General features: G+C 46.3%; 1 protein-coding gene across 1 annotated transcript in view; it reads right to left on the bottom strand.

Moving 5' to 3' along the window:
- TEAD4 (TEA domain transcription factor 4) overlaps positions 1-18,608 on the bottom strand; it is a 72,778-nt gene extending 54,170 nt beyond the window's left edge. The window contains exons 1-3 of the mRNA XM_075762748.1: positions 18,258-18,608; positions 17,821-17,899; positions 10,846-10,901 (exon numbers count right to left, since the gene is read on the bottom strand). The gene's annotated coding sequence lies outside the window, so the exon portion shown is untranslated. The remainder of the gene's footprint in view (positions 1-10,845; positions 10,902-17,820; positions 17,900-18,257) is intronic.
- Between the last annotated feature and the right edge of the window lie 265 nt (positions 18,609-18,873).

Genomic DNA, 18,873 nt, shown 5'->3' with positions numbered 1-18,873 from the left:
GAGAGAGAGGAAAAGAGAGGGAAAGAGAAAGAGAGAGAGATGGAAAGATGGAAAAGAAGCAGAGACAGAGGTAGAGGGAGACAGAAAGAGGGAGAGGGAGAGAAAGACTGAAAAGAAGCAGAAAGACAGAGAGAGACAGAGAGAGAAAGAGAGGTAAAGACAGAGATAGAGAGACGGCAAGATGGAAAAGAAGCAGAGACAGACAGAAAGATGGAGAGAGAGACAGAAAGACAGAAAAGAAGCAGAGAGACAAAAAGACAGAGGTGGAAAGATGGAAAAGAAGCAGACACACAGAAATACAGAGGTAGAGGGAGAGAAAGACTGAAAAGAAGCAGAAAGACAGAGACAGAGAGGGAAAGAGAGGTAGAGGGAGAGAAAGACGGAAAAGAAGCAGAGAGACGGACAGACGGAAAAGAAGCAGAGGGAGACAGAAAGACAGAAAATAAGCAGAGAGAAAGATGGAAAAAACAGAAAAAAAAAGCAGAGAGATGGAAAGAGAGAGACAGAAAGAAGGAAAGACGGAAAAGAACCAGAGAGACTGAGAGACGGAAAGACAGAGACAGACAAACACAGAAAACAAGCAGAGAGACAGAGATGGAAGGACTGAAAAGAAGCGGAAAGACAGAGAGACAGAGGGGAAGAGAAAAAGAGAGATGGAGAGTCAAAAAGGGAAAGACGGAGGGAAAGACGGAGGGAAAGACGGAGGGAAAGACGGAGGGAAAGACGGAGGGAAAGACGGAGGGAAAGACGGAGGGAAAGACGGAGGGAAAGACGGAGGGAAAGACGGAGGGAAAGACGGAGGGAAAGACGGAGGGAAAGACGGAGGGAAAGACGGAGGGAAAGACGGAGGGAAAGACGGAGACAGAAAAGCAGCACAGAGTCAGAGGGAAAGACAGAGATGGAAAAGCAGCAGAGGGAGAGACAGAAAGACAGAGGGAAAGAGAAACAAAGAGAGAGATGGAAAGAAGGAAAGAAAGAGGGAGACAGAAGTGGAGAGGGAAAGATGGGAAAGATGGAAAAGAAGCAAAGAAAAAGACGGAGAGAGGGAAAGACAGAGAAGAAGCAGAGAGAGACGGAAAGACAGAGGGAAACCAAGAGACAGAAAAAGAGAGAGGGAAAGAGAGGGAAAGAGAGGATGACACAGAGAAAAAGAGAGGGATAGAAAGATGGAAAAGAAGGAGAGACAGAGAGAGGGAAACACAGAAAGACAGAGGTTAAGAGAGAGAAAGACGGAAAGGCGGAAAAGAAGCAGAGACACAGAAAGACAGAGAGATGGAAAGAGAGGGAAAGAGACAGAAATACAGAGAGAAGGAGAGGATAACAGAGACAGAAAGACAGAAAAGAAGCAGAGACACGGAAAATCAGAAAGACATAGGGAAAGAGAGAGAAAGAAACACAGACGGAAAAGACGCAGAGAGAGATGGAAAGACAGAGGGAAAGAGAGAGACAGAAAGAGGGAAAGGGAGAGACAGAAAGAGGGAAAGATGGAAAAGAAACAGAAAGAGATGGAAAGACAGAGGGAAAGATGGAACAGAAGCAGAGAGACACAGAGAGACAGAGGGAGGGAAAGACGGAAAAGAAGCCAGGAGACAGAGAGAGAGATGGAAAGATGGAAAAGAAGCAGAGAGACGGAAAGACAGAGGGAAAGACAGAAAGAGAGGGAGACAAAAAGACAGAAAAGAAGCAGAGAGACAGAGAGAGATGGAAAGAAAAAGACGGAAACAGAAAGATGGAAAAGAACCAGAGAGACAGAGACAGAGGGAAAGAGAGAAAGAGATGGAAAAGAAGCAGAGAGAGAGAGAAAGAGATGGAGAGACGGAGGGACAGATGGACGGACAGACAGAAAAGAAGCAGAGATGGAAAGAGAGGGAAAGAGAGAGAAAGACGGTAAGAGAGAGGGAAAGGCAGAGAGAGATGGAAAGGCAGGGAGGGAAAGGTGGAACAGAAGCAGAGACAGAAGGACGGAAAAGAAGCAGAGGGAAAGACAAAGAGAAAAAAGCAGAGAGACAGAAAGACAGAAAAGAAGCAGAGAGAGGGAAAGACAGAAGGAAAGACAGAAAAGCAGCGGAGGGAGAGAGGAAAGATGGAAAGGCGGAAAGACAGAGACAGAAAGTCAGAGAGAGGCAGAAAGACGGAAAAGAAGCAGAAAGACAGAGGGAAAGAGAGAGACGGAAAAGAAGCAGAGAGAAACGGAAAGAGGGAGGGAAAGACGGAAAGACAGAAAAGAAGCGGGGAGACAGAGACGGGGAGGGAGAGACAGAAAAGAAGCAGAGATGGAGAGAGAGGGACAGAAAAAAAAGCAGAGACAGAAAGACAGAGAGAGATGGAGAGAGAGGGACAGAAAAAAGCAGAGAGACGGAGGGACAGATGGAGGGACAGACAGAAAAGAAGCAGAGAGAGATGGAAAGACAGAGAGAGAGATGGAGAGAAAGACAGAAAAGAAGCAGAAAGAAACAGAAAGATGGAGGGACATACAGATGGAGGGACAGATGGAAAAGAAGCAGAGACAGATGGAAAGACAGGGAAAGAGAGAAAACTAGCAGAGAGAGATGGAAACATGGAGACAGAGAGGGAAAGACGGAGGGAAAGATGGAAAAATAGCAGAGAGATGGAAAGACAGCAGGATAGAAGCTGAGAGAGACGGAGGGAAAGACACAGAGAGAGATGGAGAGAGGTAAAAGAAGGAGAGATATGGACAGAGAGACTGATGTAAAAGAAGCATAGAGACAGAAAGATGGAGGGAGAGAGAGACGGAGGGACAGACGTAAAAGAAGCAGAGATGGACAGAGAGAGAGGGACAGCCAGTAAAGAAGCAGAGAGAGAAGGAAAGGCAGAGGGAAAGACAGAAAGAGAGAAAAGTAGCGGAAAGAGAGAGACGGAAAGACAGAAAAGAAGTGGAAAGAGAGGGAAAGCAAAAGAAAGGCGGAGAGAGGGAGAGACAGAAAGCAAGAGAAAGGTGGAGGGAGAGAGAGAGACTGAAAGACAGAAAAGAAGCAGAGACAGAAAAGACAGAGGAAAAGAGAGAAAAGAAGCAGAAAGAGAGACAGAGAGAGAGAGATGAACAGATGTAAAAGAAGCAGAGAGAGGGACAGAGAGATGTAAAAGAAGCAGAGACAGAAAGATGGAGGGAGAGAAAAAGAGGGACAGACGGAGGGACAGACGTAAAAGAAGCAGAGAGAGAGGGGGAAAGACGGAGGGGGAAAGACGGAGGGGGAAAGACGGAGGGGGAAAGACGGAAGAGAAGCAGAGAGAAAGTAAGAGAGAGATGGAAAGACAGAGGGAAAGAGAGAGAAAGACAGAGACAAAAAGGCAGAGGGAAAGAGAGATAAAAGTAACGGAGAGACAGAAAGATGGAAAAGAAGTGGAAAGACAGGGAAACAGGGAGAGAGACACGGAAAAATGGAAAAGAAGCAGAGAGATGGAAAGGCAGAGGGAAAGAGAAAGACAGAGAAAAGTAGCAGAAAGAGACGGAAAGACGGAAAAGAAGTGGAGAGGGAAAGCGAACGAAAGGCGGAGATAGGGAGAGAGACTGAAAGATGGAAAAGAAGCAGAGACAGAAAAGACAGAGGAAAAGAGAGAAAAGAAGCAGAGAGAAAGTCAGAGAGAGACGGAAAGGCAGAGGGAAAGAGAGAGAAAAGTAGCAGAAAGAGAGAGAGGTGGAAAGACAGAGGGAAAGAGAGAGACAAGGAAAGAAAAAGGCAGAGAGAGAGACAGAAAGATGGAAAAGAAGCAGAGAGAGAGAGGGAAAGGTGGAGGGAGACAGATGGAAAAAAAGCAGAGAGAAAAAAGCAGAGAGAGACGGAAAGATGGAAAAGAAGCAGAGAGACAGAAAAGACAGGGAAAGAGAGAAAAAGAAGAGAGAGAAAGAGATGAAAAGGCAGAGGGAAAGAGAGAAAAGTAGCAGAAAGAGACAGAAAGATGGAAAAGAAGCAGAAAGATAGAGCAAAAGAGAGAGAGAGACAGAAAGGGAGAGAAAGGTGGAGAGACAAATATGAAAAGAAGCAGAGAGACAGAGGGAAAGATGGAGGGAAAGAGATGGAAAAAAGCAGAGAGAAAAAAGCAGATGGAGAGACATGGAAAAGAAGTGGAGAGACATGGAAAAGAAGTGGAGAGACATGGAAAAGAAGTGGAGAGACATGGAAAAGAAGTGGAGAGACGGAAAGAGACAGAAAGCGAGAGAAACACGGAGAGAGAGAGAGAGACGGAAAGACAGAAAAAAGGCAGAGAGACAGAAAAGACAGAGGGAAAGAGAGAAAAAGAGATGAAAAGGCAGAGGGAAAGAGAGAGAAAAGTAGCGGAAAGAGAGAGATGGAAAGATAGAAAAGAAGCGGAAAGACAGAGGGAAAGAGGGAGAGACTGAAAGTGAGAGAAAGGTGGAGAGAGAGAGAGACAGAAATATGGAAAAGAAGCAGAGAGACAGAGAGAGAGGGAAAGGTGGAGCAAAAGAGATGGAAAGACGGAAAGAGTGAGAGAAAAAAGGAGAGAGACGGGGAGAGAAAAAAGGAGAGAGAGACAAAAGAAGCAGAGAGACAGAAAAGACAGAGGGAGAGAGAAACACAGAGAGAGACGAAAAGGCAGAGGTAAAGAGAGAGAAAAGTAGCGGAAAAAGAGAGATGGAAAGACAGAAGGAAAGAGTGACAGAAAGAAAGAAAGGCAGAGAGAGAGACACGGAAAAACAGAAAAGAAGCAGAGAGATGGAAGAGACAGAGGAAAAGAGAGAAAAGAAGCAGTGAGAAAGACACAAAAAGGCAGAGGGAAAGAGAGAAAGAGAGATGAAAAGGCAGAGGGAAAGAGAGAAAAGTAGCAGAAAGAGACAGAAAGACGGAAAAGAAGTGGAAAGACAGAGGGAAAGAGAGAGACGGAAAGACGGAAAAGAAGCAGAGAGAGACGGAAAAGACACAGGGGAAGAGAGAAAAGAAGCAGAGAGAAATCAGAGAGAGACGGAAAGGCAGAGGGAAAGGTGGAGGGAAAGAGACAGAAAGATGGAAAAGCAGCAGAGAGACAGAGAGGGAAAGGCAGAGAGAGACAGAGACAGAAAGATGGAAAAGAAGCAGACAGAGAGAAAGTGAGAAAAGGAGAGAGAGACCGAGAAAGACAAAAAGAAGCAGAGAGACAGAGAGAGAGAAAGGCGGAGGGAAAGAGAGGGAGAGACAGAAAAGACAGGGAAAGAGAGAGAGAGAGAAAGACAAGAGACAAAAAGGCAGAGGGAAAGAAGCAGAAAAGTAGCAGAAAGACAGACGGAAAGATGGAAAAGAAGTGGAAAGACAGAGGGAAACAGAGAGAAAGACAGAGACAGAAAGGCAGAGGGAAAGAAGCAGAAAAGTAGCAGAGAGACGGAAAGACAGAAAAGTGGAAAGACAGGGAAAGAGAGAGAGACAGAAAGACGGAAAAGAAGGGGAAAGGCAGAGGGAAAGAAGCTGAAAGAGAGCACGTGCGACGGAAAGGCAGAGGGAAAGAGAGCGTGCGAGGCGGAAAGACAGCGAGACGGAAAGAGACGGAAAGGCAGAGGGAAAGAGCAAGGCGGAAAGATGGAAAAGAAGCGGAAAGAGAGACCATGAGACAGAAAGAGGCAGAAAGGCAGAGGGAAAGAGAGAGCGCAAGACAGAACGCACGACAGAAAGAGGCGGAAAGGCAGAGGGAAAGAGCGCAAAGAGGCGGAGAGAGCGCAAGACAGAACGCACGACAGAAAGAGGCGGAAAGGCAGAGGGAAAGAGCGCAAAGAGGCGGAAAGAGCGCAAAGAGGCGGAAAGAGCGCAAAGAGGCGGAAAGAGCGCAAAGAGGCGGAAAGAGCGCAAAGAGGCGGAAAGAGCGCAAAGAGGCGGAAAGAGCGCAAAGAGGCGGAAAGATGGAAAAAAGCAGAGAGACAGAGACGGAAATAGACGGAAAAGAAGCTGAGAGAGGGAAAGAGAGAGAAAGACAGAGGGAAAGAGAGAGACACAGAAAGCGAGAAAGGCGGAGAGTGAGAGAGATGGAAAGACAGAAAAGCAGAGAGACAGAGAGAGACGGAAAGGCGGAGGGAAAGAGAGAGATAGAAAAGAAGCAGAAAGACAGAGAGAAAGGCAGAGAGACGGAAAGATGGAAAAGAACCAGAGAGGCAGAGAGAGAGGGAAAGGCAGAGAGAAAGAGAGGGGAAAAGAAGCAGAAAGACAGAGGGAAAGAGACAGAGACGGAAAAGAACCAGAAAGACAGAGTGAGAGAGGGAAAGGCAGAGAGAGACGGAAGAGAACCGGAAAGACAGAGGGAAAGCGAGAAAGAGAGGGAAAGCGAGAAAGAGAGGGAAAGCGAGAAAGAGAGGGAAAGCGAGAAAGAGAGGGAAAGCGAGAAAGAGAGGGAAAGCGAGAAAGAGAGGGAAAGCGAGAAAGAGAGGGAAAGCAAAAGGCTGAGAGTGAGAGACGGAAAGATGGAAAAGAAGCGGAAAGACAGAGGGAGAGAGAAAAGGAGAGAGACAGAGAGACGGAAAAGAAGCAGAGAGAGACGGAAAGAGAGGTAAAGAGACAGACAGAGATGGAAAGAAGGAAAGTTAGAGAAAGAAAAGCAGCAAGAGAGACAGAAAAGAACCAGAAAGACAGAGAGAGAGGGAAAGGCAGAGGGAAAGAGAGGGAAAGGCAGAGAGAGACAGAAAAGTAGTGGAAAGAGACAGAAAGACAGAAAAGAAGCGGAAAGTCAGAGAGAGGCGGAGAGACGGAAAAGAAGCGGAGAAAAGGAAAGGAGGCAGAGGGAAAGAGATGGAAAGGCAGAAAAGAAGCAGAGAGAGAGAAAGAGGGAGAAAGAAGCGGAAAGATGGATGGAGAAAGAGACGAGAGAGACAGAGGGAAAAGAAAGACATAGAGAGGGAAAAGACAGAGAGAAAGACGGAAAAGAAGAAAAGAGAGGGCAGAGAGACGGAAAGGGGAGGGAAAGACAGAAAAGAAGCAGAGAGAGAGGGAAAGACAGAGGGAAAGAGGGAGACGGAGGGAAAGAGGGAGACGGAGGGAAAGAGGGAGACGGAGGGAAAGAGGGAGACGGAGGGAAAGAGGGAGACGGAGGGAAAGAGGGAGACGGAGGGAAAGAGGGAGACGGAGGGAAAGAGGGAGACGGAGGGAAAGAGGGAGACGGAGGGAAAGAGGGAGACGGAGGGAAAGAGGGAGACGGAGGGAAAGAGGGAGACGGAGGGAAAGAGGGAGACGGAGGGAAAGAGGGAGACGGAGGGAAAGAGGGAGACGGAAAAGCAGCTGGGAGGGACCGAGAGGGAGGGACTGAGAAACATGGAAAAGAAGCAGAGACAGAGGGAAAGACGAAAAGAAGCAGAGGGAAAGAGAAAGGCAGAGATAGAAAGACAGAAAGAAGGAAAGATAGAGAGAGAAAGAAAAGAAGCAGAGGGAGACAGAGACACAGGAAAAGAGAAAGAAGCAGAGAGGGAAAGACAGAGACAGAAAGATGGAAAAGAAGCAGAGGAAAAGAGAGAAAGGAAAAGCAAGAAAGAATCAGAGGGGGAGACGGAAAAGAAGCAGAGGGGGAGATGGAAAAGAAGCAGAGGGGGAGAGAGAGAAAGACAGAAAGACAGAAAGAAGGAAAGAGAGAAAGAAAAGAAGCAGAGGAAGACAGAAGGACAGAGGAAAAGAGATGGAAAGACGGAAAGAAGGAAAGACAGAGGAAAAAAGAGACGGAAAGATGGAGGGGAGACAAAGACGGAAAAGAAGCAGAGGAAAAGAGAGAGAAAGACAGAGAAAGACAGAAAGATGGAAAGAAGCGGAGAGACAGAGAAGCAGAGAGAAGCAAAGAGAGAAAAAGACAGAGATGGAAAGAAGCAAAGAGAGAGAAGCAGAGACAGAGATGCAGAGAGAGACAAGGAAAGACGGAAAGACAGAAAAAGGAGAGAAGCACAGAAGCAGGGAATGAGACAGAGAAGAAAGGAAAGATGGAAAGAGAGAGAGAGAGACAGAAAGAAGCAGAGAAAGACAGAGACAGAGAGACCGAGACAGAAAGCTGGAAAGACAGAGAGAAGCAGAGACTGAAACACGGAAAGACAGGCAACCAAGACAGAAAGAGAAGCAGAGAGAAGGAAAATCAGAAAGGGACAGAGAGAAAGAAAGAGACAGAAAGACTAAGAGAGACGGAAAGACAGAAAAAGAAGAGAAGCAGGGAAAGAGACGAAGAGAAAGAAGCAGGGAAAGACAGACCAAGGAGGAAGAAAAGATGGAAAGACAGAGAGATGGAGAGACAGAAAAAGGAGATGAGCAGAGAAGGAAAGCAAGAGAGGGAAACAGAGAAAGAAAGAGATGGAAAGACAGAAAGGGACAGAGAGAAAAAGGAAAGACGAGGGAAGGAGAAACAGACGGAAATTAAGACGGAAAGACGGAAATTAAGACGGAAAGACGGAAATTAAGACGGAAAGACGGAAATTAAGACGGAAAGACGGAAATTAAGACGGAAAGACGGAAATTAAGACGGAAAGACGGAGACAAAGAGTGTCCTGGTTTCAGTTGAGAGGGTTAATTTTCTTCATAGTAGGTAGTATGGGGATATGTTTTGGATTTGTGCTGGAAGCAGTGTTGATAATAGAGATGTTTTTGTTATATGGACCTGTTGTTGCTGAGCAGTGCTTACACAGAGCCAAGGCCTTTTCTGCTTCTTGCACTGCCCTGCCAGTGGGATGGCTGGGAGTACACAAGGAGTTGGGAGGGGACACAGCCAGGACAGGTGACCCAAACTGACCAAAGGGATATTCCATACTATATGATGTCATGCTCAGTTTCTAAGGAGCTTGGAGAAGAGAATGGGGACGCGGCGGTGTTCAGAGTGACGGCATTTGTCTTCCCAAGTAACCGTTACACGTGACGGAGCCCTGCTTTCCTGGAGATGGCTGAACACCTGCCTGCCCATGGGAAGTGGTGAATGAATTCCTTGTTTTGCTTTGCTTGTGCGTGCGGCTTTTGCTTTACCTATTAAACTGTCTTTGTCTCAACCCACGAGTTTTCTCACTTTAACTTTTCCAATTCTCTCCCCCATCCCGATGGGGGGGGAGTGAGTGAGTGGCTGGGTGGTGCTCAGCTGACAGCTGGGGTAAAACCACAACAGAGAGAAAGAAAAGGAAAATAAGAAAGAGGGAAGGAAAGACAAACGGGAGAGAAAACGGGAGAGAAAACGGGAGAGAAAACGGGAGAGAAAACGGGAGAGAAAACGGGAGAGAAAACGGGAGAGAAAACGGGAGAGAAAACGGGAGAGAAAACGGGAGAGAAAACGGGAGAGAAAACGGGAGAGAAAACGCAGCAAGGCAAATTTACACGTTCTGCCTGTGGAAGAGCTTGTAATCACAAAGCTTTCTTCTGATGTGGAAGGAATTTGATTCTGAACTCACTAAACAGACATTGCCGTTCCCAGGCATGCTCAGACAATTCCTTCCCCATCTGAATCCCTCAGCCAGGCACAGTTCTTTGTATGTCTTGAGTCAGAGGATGTTGTCCCATTCTTACAACAGGAAGTTTTGCCAGAGGTCCCAGGCTTGGTGTTTGTTCTCTTCAGATTCCCTCAGTGCGAACTTATGCACCGCTTCTTAGCTCTTGTATTTCTGGTATTGTACCTTACAGTTGTTCTTATTCTGATCCCATTCATTTTACTGAGACATGATTAACTACCTTTCTTTGTGGGGTCCAGTCAAGAATTTTCTCCCAGGATCAGACACAAGTTCCTCACAGCCCCCACCTCCTCACCACAGTATCGCTACTGCCTTCTTACATTTCCCTCTGTCCAAACACTGTTTCTTACTCACTCTTGGTCCCTGTTGTTCTTTCTGCCATGGCCCATCTCTTAATGAGTGAATCACAAAGACAGTCTTTTGGGTCAGAGGAAAGCAAAACCATGGAGAAAGCACAAAAATCTTTCAGCTCCAGCAGCTTTGGTTTAATTGTTCTGATGCTGATAATTTCAACACTCTCTTTCCTTTCACACATGATATCTCATTGAGATTCAGAGATCCTGCAGGGCTAGACAGCTGCCAAGAGCTCTTCAGAGAGGTCTCATTGACAGAGCGCGCATCTTTAACAGACTCCATAGTCTGACACATCTGCTTTCTAATATCAATCCCTCAGTCATTACTGTTGGTAACAGCTCCCTCTTAAGTGTCTGTGGCAGCTGCTCAACACAAAATCATACTTTCCTGAGGATGTGAAAAATTGCAGCCAGCTGTCTCCAGTTGTTCAGTTTCCTTAGAGCTGCTCTGTCCAAAAGACTCCCCCTACTCCATGGCCACCCCCTTTCCCTGCTGGAATCACACTAACCAGAGACATCCCTATCCACTCACCCCTCCCTGGCAGGAATGCTTGCCAGCGCAGCCATATGGAGTCTGACAGTGCGGTTCCACTCCTGCTTCTGACCTGGCTGCACTCTGAGCAAGTCACTTCATTTTACCAGGGATGTCCCTTCATCTCATTTCATGGAACTGCAAGCTGTGGGGACAGGGACTGCTTACCATTACAGGTATTCCTTGATGTCATTCTAATGCAAATAAAAACAAACAATTCTGGTATTCACTGCCTTGGTAACATGAGCCAAAGCTGCTACTATAGAGGATCTGAACCACAACATTTTCATATCTGATCAGCAGTCAAACAGAGAATTTTAAAAAAGAATTAGTTTGGCCAGAAGAGATTATGTCCTGCTGCTCTGACTATAACTTTAGAGTAGTTTATAACAATAAGAAAACCTGGAAACAGCAACAACCAGTCAGTTACTTCCATCCAGAACACACTAACAGATGAGCTTACACAATGCAGTCATACAAGGAGACTTGGGGTTAGGAAAGAAACAGTTTGGAATGCTAGGAAATCTATTGCGCAGGGTACAATGGAAGACAGCATTCAAACTTACCAGAGGCAGAAGGCTGGGAAATTCTATTGGACACTTACAATAATAGCTCAGTTCCTCTGAAAGAGAAGAATGAGTGCAATCAGTAGATGAGTAGCTCCAAGAGGTGCAACTCAAAGGCTGCAGGAAAAAAAAGTACTGGAAAGGGAGAAGGTGGGAAAGCAGCTATTCAACAATAACTAAGGTCTGTTAAGTTGAATAGCTGCTATTGAATAAGTTGAATAAAGACCTTGCAGGCAAAAGACAGAAATCATGAACATGTTTACAAGGTCTCTACAGAGCAGAATAAAGATGTAACTGCACCCAGACCAACTAGTGTTAACTATATCTATGAAGGTAACAGCACTTTTGCAGCACAACCAACAACCAGTTAGTTGGTCAGGATCCTCAAGAGTTACACTCCAGTTATTAAATCAGCTTGGAGCCACTGAGTTTCAGCAGAAGATCCAGGGACAGCAGAAATGGGTGGGTGCAGTTCCCTGAGCCCTTTGAGAGTGTTCCACTCAAGCACTCCGTAACAACTTAGCCAAGTGTTGAGGCTGTCTACAATCTCACCTTTTGCCCTGGGACTCCTGCAATCCCTGAGCAATGCTGGCTATTCCTTGGGATAACCCTTATCCACTCGGGACACAAGAGTAATGCTGCCTGATCCTATGAATAAAAAGCAGTTAAGGGAAGCAAAAGCTCTTAACAGGCAGCAGCCCAGGCAAGGAAGAACAGAGAACTGACATTTCCCTCTGTGTATTGGGCAAAGTAATATAATCATTACATCTACAGGCTGCATTGTGAGATTTTTGTCTCCATCTCACCACTGAATAAGACTGGTTTAACAAAGGAACAAGCACTGCTAGCCCCAGATCATATCCAACAAGCTTAGAATCCAGCTGAACGCTTATCATGCTGCCTAGAACAAAATCAAGCTTGGTTTGCTTGCTACACTGAAACTGCCTGCAGCAGCTGCTGTTCAAAAGGCACCTGACTTCCTGAGCAAAGCAAAACACTCTTAAATTACTGCAGTAGCTGAGCTCTGGCTGAAACAGAGAGAGGATGCAGTGTCCAGCACAATGATATAAATCAAAACAAGGAGAGAGGAGAACTTCTATCAGTGCAGCCCTGGATAACGCAGTCAAACAGGATGTGATGAGATAAGGCTGTGTGTGGCCTTGCACACCATCCAATCAGTTACATTTGTGATAAAGGAAACAGAATACAGAGTCGTGCTGCCATAAGGAGGGGAGAAAAAAAATAAAAATACACAACCCAACAACAACAAAACCCAAAGGCTGGTTCTGCCGCCACTCGTCTAAGGGTGGCCAGCTTGGGGATTGATCCTGAGCCACAGGCAACTCGTGCACAACTCCCATGTACAGGCTACATCACAAGGCCACCAGCCTTGGACTCACAAAACGCCTACTGCGTGATTTACATCTCAGCTGGGAGAGAAAAAATGAGCCAGGAAGGGCAGCAGAGATTGACACTGCCAGGTTGCCCTGGGATTGAGCCACACAACGAGCTCGCCCCAGCCCTCAAAGGAACAGTGCAATTCCTGGGGAGTCACTGTTATCTCCCACGCGGGAACTGTTCCCAGAGCTCTCATTCTCCCTGACTTTCACGATATGTTGCATGTTTTTCACAGCTTCCCAAACCGATGAAGGTTGTGGCAGGGTAAAAATGGTTAGCCACCCTCATGCTAGCAGCAGTGGTCACCAGGACTAATTCTCCCAACAAGCACAGAGCTGGTTAGAAAGCAATGAACCAGCAGGAAGTCCAATAATCATGTCCATTTTCTGTTGCAGAATCACCAGTAGTGTGAGCTAACATGTTTAAATCACAACTGTCCCTTCAAGTATTGACAAGTGTAGGCATTGACCAATTAAAATGACTTGGGTCTTACCAAACCAAGCTAGAGACAGAAATAAATCATGTTTAGCATTCTCCCAAAGCACATTATTCACTTAATTATCAAAAGATAGGGAAATCTGGAGTCTTTTGGGTGTTTCCTGACAACTAACATGAAATTGAGAGACTGATAATGCCTATTTTATTATATCCAAGTAGAATTCTTATTTCCTAATCCTGCCTCCTGTTTATGACATTTCTCAACCTCTTGTCTAGGACTCGAGAGTAGATGTCCCAAAACAACTCACAACTGTGACATACTTAGCTTCCCGTGACACTAATGGCAGAATTTCACATGAACTCAGAGACAGGTGTTTGCAAATCTCATCCAAAGCAGTGAAAACATTTAGCTCCAGAACTATAGCCGGTAGCCAGTCTCCAATAAAAGAAATAGCTGAACCTGGGCTAAGAGACTTAGAACAGAATAAACAGGAGCACTGACCACACAACCCACAGTGAGATTTCCACATCTGCAGTGCTTGCAGGCTGTTTGTGTTGCAGGCACGACCTGTCCAGCCAGGGCTAAGCCCTTTACTAAAAAGCCTAAAGAAAAAAGCAAACCACAACAGGCAGAACAAGTACATAAATTGGGACCTCAATTCAGTCAACTAATTAAGCATGTGCCTTGATTTTAGTAGTAGTTAGATGGGAGTCTAAAGGTGTTTGATACTTTTGTTAAACCAATCCCTAAGTAAAGAACAACCATGAAACATCTGCATCATATGAATGAACCCTGCTCACGGCTACCAACCAAGCTGCACTCTCTCTGAGTATTCAGAAACCACCCTAGCTCAGTTTTGGAGTACACACTCCACCTGGAACATGCAGCAGGTGAACATTCACTGCCTACAGCTGAGATGATCACTTCTTGAGGGCTAACACTGAGGAAAGTCCACCAGATTTGTTTTCCTGTAAGAGTCTGACATTTCCTAGCAGACTAACAGACACCATACATTTTAGCCAGATTCCAGTTCTCCTACCAGTTTGATACAAGAGACAGTAGAGCCGTCCTTAACTTGGACTAGTTAGTTTTGAGGTCAGAACTCTTCCCTTTTAATTGTGGCATAAACACACTGTCATTTCCAATCTGCTGAACATATAGGGATTTCACAGAAAGCGAGTGAAAATCATGATAACCTGCAAGTAACAACCCCAACTCTCAAACAGGAATCACTAAGAAAGGAAAAAAAAAAGGGGGGGGGGGGGGGAGAGAGAGAGAAAAAAAGATTAAAAAGAAGTGCCAAAACCTGAAAAACACAGGTTAAACTTGCCCCCAGATATTACAGGAAAGCACGAACCTTCCAATTTATCTCTTTGCCCTTCCAGACCCTTCTCGCCAGGAAGGTCAACAGGTTATATACCTTCTGCTGGATTAATCTACATGAGAACAAGGGCAGCTAGCCAAGCAAAACTAGATTCTTAAAGGGACACAGACAACTACAGACTTGTCTCGTTTTTAAATCATGTTCTTACAAATAAAACCTGTGACCAAAAACAGTGGAAAAAGATGCTGCTTCTTTGGTTTTTGAATTAGATTACTGAGTGGATAGAAACAGCTGTTTACATTGTTTCCCCTGCACAGTTACTCTCTTCTGTTTGCTGAGATCCTTCACAAACAAACAGGAGTGGGGAAATAAATAGGATTTTATTTATTTATTTTTAGAAAGATAAATCAACGAGCAGTGAATGTGCTTGGAGAAAATCTTCTCATGCAAACCCGTCTTTTACACCCCTCTCTTTTTTCCTCTAAGCTGACAAGATTTTCAAATCAAGAGAACCTCTCTAAACCCTACTAGTCTGTTACCAGTGAGCTTTATTTCAAGGACTTGCTATGGAGAAGTATGATCAGGTAAGATAAACTTAAGACATATCCACAAATTCTCCCTTTCCATTTCAGTATACACATGCTCAGTGCTCTCTTGACTTTTCCTCCTTCAGTTAAAGCAGTCCTGGTTACAAGAGATTAGACTTTGCCTGGACATCTGTCATTAATGGTTACCATACTGTTTGAGGAGAGCACTTTGAGGACTATGCTAATTTATTTTCTCTTTGGCAATTGCAAAGCAGATGCTTCAAAGGCTTGTATCCAGGCTCTGAAAGACACTGGCACTCATGTCTCAGAAGTACAGCAAAGTAAAACACCTACCCTTTGGCAATCACGTTCTAACGAAGGTAAGAACAAAGTAATTATCAACCTACAACGGAACAGAAAAACAGAGCCAGTGACTCAGCCAGTGGCACCGGGAACTGGAAAACCTGCCCCTCCCTAGCAGGAAAACGCCTAATTCATATGGTGTTAAAAACAAAGGGGAGTGACTGCATCATCTCCAGAAAAAGGAGGACCCAAGGGGCAGAAACAACAACAACAAAAACCCACCCAAAAATCACAAACAAAAAACCCCCAAGAACCCAAAACACCTCTAAACCCCAAAGAACTCTTTCTAAGCATCTAGTCTCGGATCTTGTAATGAGCTCTATGCATCCAAATTCCTCACTTTTTACAAGGATCTACAAAGGAACACGTTAGGCATTTATTTAGCATGGTGGTGGGCATAATGCAGAAGTTGGGGAGAGATAGGAGCATACACTACTGTAAATCTTGATAAACTTGATTCAAAGGAGGATAGACTTCCCATGAAGTTAGGGAACAAAAAGAATACAGTCCCTGATGTAATAGGTTTAGATTTAGAATAGCATTTGCTACTCTCCCAGGAAATCATGGCTGAAAAATTATTTCAAGTTGGCTTTGGAGAGTACTGCTCATATTATTAGAAAATTAACTAATGCCTTCAAAACTAAGTGTAATGATATATACCAATGGAACCAACAGCTACAGGAAGTATTCACTGGGTTGCTGCAGAGATCTTTGCCAGTCCAGATTTCTTTGCCATCTTATTAGAGATCCAAGACTGAACGAAGGTAATGTTAATGAAACTTGCAGGTGATACAGAATGAAGTTTACAAACACCAGTGGACAGGAAAAACTCAAAAGGATTCAGACAGCTCAAAACCAAACAAAAGTAGTAAGGTGGACAAATAAGACTATGTGGAAAAAGTAATGCAAAGGAACTGAAGAAACAACAATGAAAAAACCAAGAGATAAATCAAGGAAAAAGCCCTGCCAGAAGCAGGAGCTAAAAACATGCAAGAGTGAGAATGTTGAACAAATGAGAAAGTTGTCTGCAAAGCAAACACTTCTACAAAATAACCAATGTAACTTTTGTCTGCCTGTGTTCAGATATTACTTTGGGCAACAAAGAGAGATTAATTACCTCCAACACAGGGAATATCAGATTTCATTCTGCATAAGCAATACAGATAAGTTGAAGAAAGTGAAGAGTATAAAACACAATCATTAGGCCTAGAATAATAAACGTTCAAAAATATTAAAAGTTTAGTCTCATTAGCAGCTTGTAAGAACCTAGAAGGTGCAGAGAGAGAAAATAAGCAATCATTTCACAGACTTACGCACCAAGGTAAGAACTGTTGTAGTAGAGTAAGAAAACTTTTCTGATGTTAAAGTACATTGGGTGATGGAAAAGTTGCCCAAGAAAATTACTGGAAAATCCATCGTATAGCATTGGGGGGGAGTGGGGGGAGCATGGATGGGACAACATGACACACAAGTGAACAAAGGACAATAGACTTTGTCACCTGCTAGAGTCTGAGGGAACCATCCAGACCAGGATTTAGGAAAACCCCATAAGGTGACTGCACCCACTGGCTGGCTGCCCTTTGCTTTGCCGACCCAAGTTCCAAAGAGAACCATAGCATACAACAGCCCTAATAAAGAAGCCCCTGTGTATTCATTACAGCACGATCCAGCCTCTTCTCTGGCATAAGAAGAAGCTATCAAGACCAAAAGGCTTTAACTGCACAGGTGGTGGTACAGCAGCTTCAACCAGGCCCTACCACTTGTATACCCAGTCTGCTTTCCCCCTTGTTCTGCTCCTCTCGCTCCTCCCCTGTCCTACTGCCCGCTTCCTTCTGCAGGAGAAACAATAAAACTTCCTACATCTACACAGATGGACATACAGGTGAACAAATGCTCCACTCACTTTGCACATGGACAGTGCAATCAAGTCTAGTGGAAGCCGATCTGCTCTGAGTAATAGGAAACAAGAAAAAAAAAAAATCTCCTTCCCTCCCACCCAGCCCCTGCATTTGAAAAGTATTTTGCGTTGTTTATTTGTAGAGGATTCGCAGAACTCAACTCCTAAGCTTAGAAAGTAACATGAGTGGAACTTCAGGTTAAACAAAAGCAAAAAAGATATTGGTAGATTAGTTACGGTTGGGTTTGGGGTTTTTTTACTTCTATATGACCATTCACCATAAGGTATTGTAAGGATTTTTATCAAGTACTTTGAGTTACACTCTGTCCCTCTTCTACAAAAAAAAGCCCCATCTTTATAATTCCATGCAAGGAATCGTTTAAACGAAGTTATCTACATAAGATAAAAGATTACTTGGAGAAGCTTTTTGTTTGATTTTTGGTGTTTGTTTTTTTGGGGGTTTTGGTTTTTTTTTTTTTTTGGACGGGTGGGGTGTGTTTGTTTGTTTAAATTTAAATCCTTTCCAGGAGCACGCCACCAAAACTCAAGTCTAACTTCAGAATAACTGATCTGGGAAAACAGTATTCCCTCATCTTTTGGTAAATGCCCTGCAACAACCCACATGTCTTCTCACAGATGGGTTTCCTTATGACTTTTTGTTTTGTTTTTCCCCAAAACATCTTCCATAATTTACATTAAAATTTATTGAAGAAAGTACTGATCCTCCTCTCCACCTTCCTCAAAGGGCATATCTACCAACGGTACAGAAACTTTTTTTTTTTTCTCCATTAAAAGCGCTAGCAGTTTTCTGCCGACGCGACAAGCGACCGAGTTTCCGAAGTCCCAGTGCCGGCAGCCCCTTCCCGACGGGGGAAGCCGCCGGAGCCTCCATTGAGGATGTTCCCACCGCTTCCTTTGTACGCTTGTGCCTCCTCTGTCGCACATGACCGGCTTTCACCCTCTCTCCTGCGGGCACCCGCGCCCCTTCACCCCGCGCGAAAACGATCGTGAAATAGCGTGTCCTGACCTGAGCGAAGCAAGAGCAACTGTTGTTCCGTAGGGGCAGCGGAGACCGGCTTCAAATGCTCCTTCTGCTCCAGGACTTTCTGCCAAAAGAACAGATGAGGGCTGTTACTGCGCGCCTGCCCCTCGCTCCCGCCCGATCCCCACCCCCGAGCCCGCAGGGGTGGGAGCGGGGGCTTGGACAGGGGGAGCGGGCGGGTCAGCTTCTCGCTCAGCGTCGCCACCACCAAATCGGAGAGAAAGAAAAAAAAAAAAAGTTGCCGGGGAGCCGCGGCTGCCCTCGGGGCGGCTCCGGGGTGGGCCCTCGGAGCTCCCCCCTTCCCCGGGTCCCGCAGCGGTGGGTACGGCCCGAACAATGCCGTGCCGGCCGGGGAGGGGATCGGAGCGGGGCGGAGAAGCAGCCAGGGCCGGCGGGAGCGGAGGCACAAAGCGCACACTCACCTGAGGAGCGCGGAACGGCTGGCGGGACAGCGAGCCCGGGCGGCGGCGGGGGGGGGGGGGGGGGGGGGGGGGCGCGCGTCGGAGGCCGGGCAAGAGTTTGGGAGGAAAAGGGAGGGTTTTTATTTCCTCTGGAGTTTGAAAGGAGGAAGTGAGGAATGCGAGGAATGAGAGTTGGTATGAAATGAACGCGGCCGAGGGAGGGGACTGCCGGCTAACGCCGGGGCTGGGGAGGGGACTGGCGGGGGGGAGGTGAGAGAAGGGCCGAGGCGGAGTTGGGAACAAAACCCAGCGGGGCCGGGCGCTCCCCGGCCGGGAGCCGTGTGTGACCGGGGCGGAGGGAACGCGGGCAATGGCCGGAAGAGGGACCCGCGGGGGCGGGGGAAGGCCGTCCACACAGGGGGGAGCGGAGGAAGGAAACTCCAGGCGGGAGGGGCGGGGGAAGGGGGCGGCGGGACGCTACGGCATCCAGGAATCTGCGCGGCGCTCGGGCGGGGGAGAAGTTGGAGTCTGTGTCCGGGCCGGGCTGGCCTCAGCTGGGGGAAGAGCCCTGGGACCGCCGCCGCTTGCCGGGTGCTTTCCCAGAGGCGGGACTCCGGCGCTGCGGGGATTCGGCGGC

This window comes from Balearica regulorum, chromosome 1 (genome assembly GCF_011004875.1).
Source record: "Balearica regulorum gibbericeps isolate bBalReg1 chromosome 1, bBalReg1.pri, whole genome shotgun sequence".
NCBI lineage: Eukaryota > Metazoa > Chordata > Aves > Gruiformes > Gruidae > Balearica > Balearica regulorum.
This window is presented reverse-complemented; position numbering and strand designations above follow the sequence as displayed.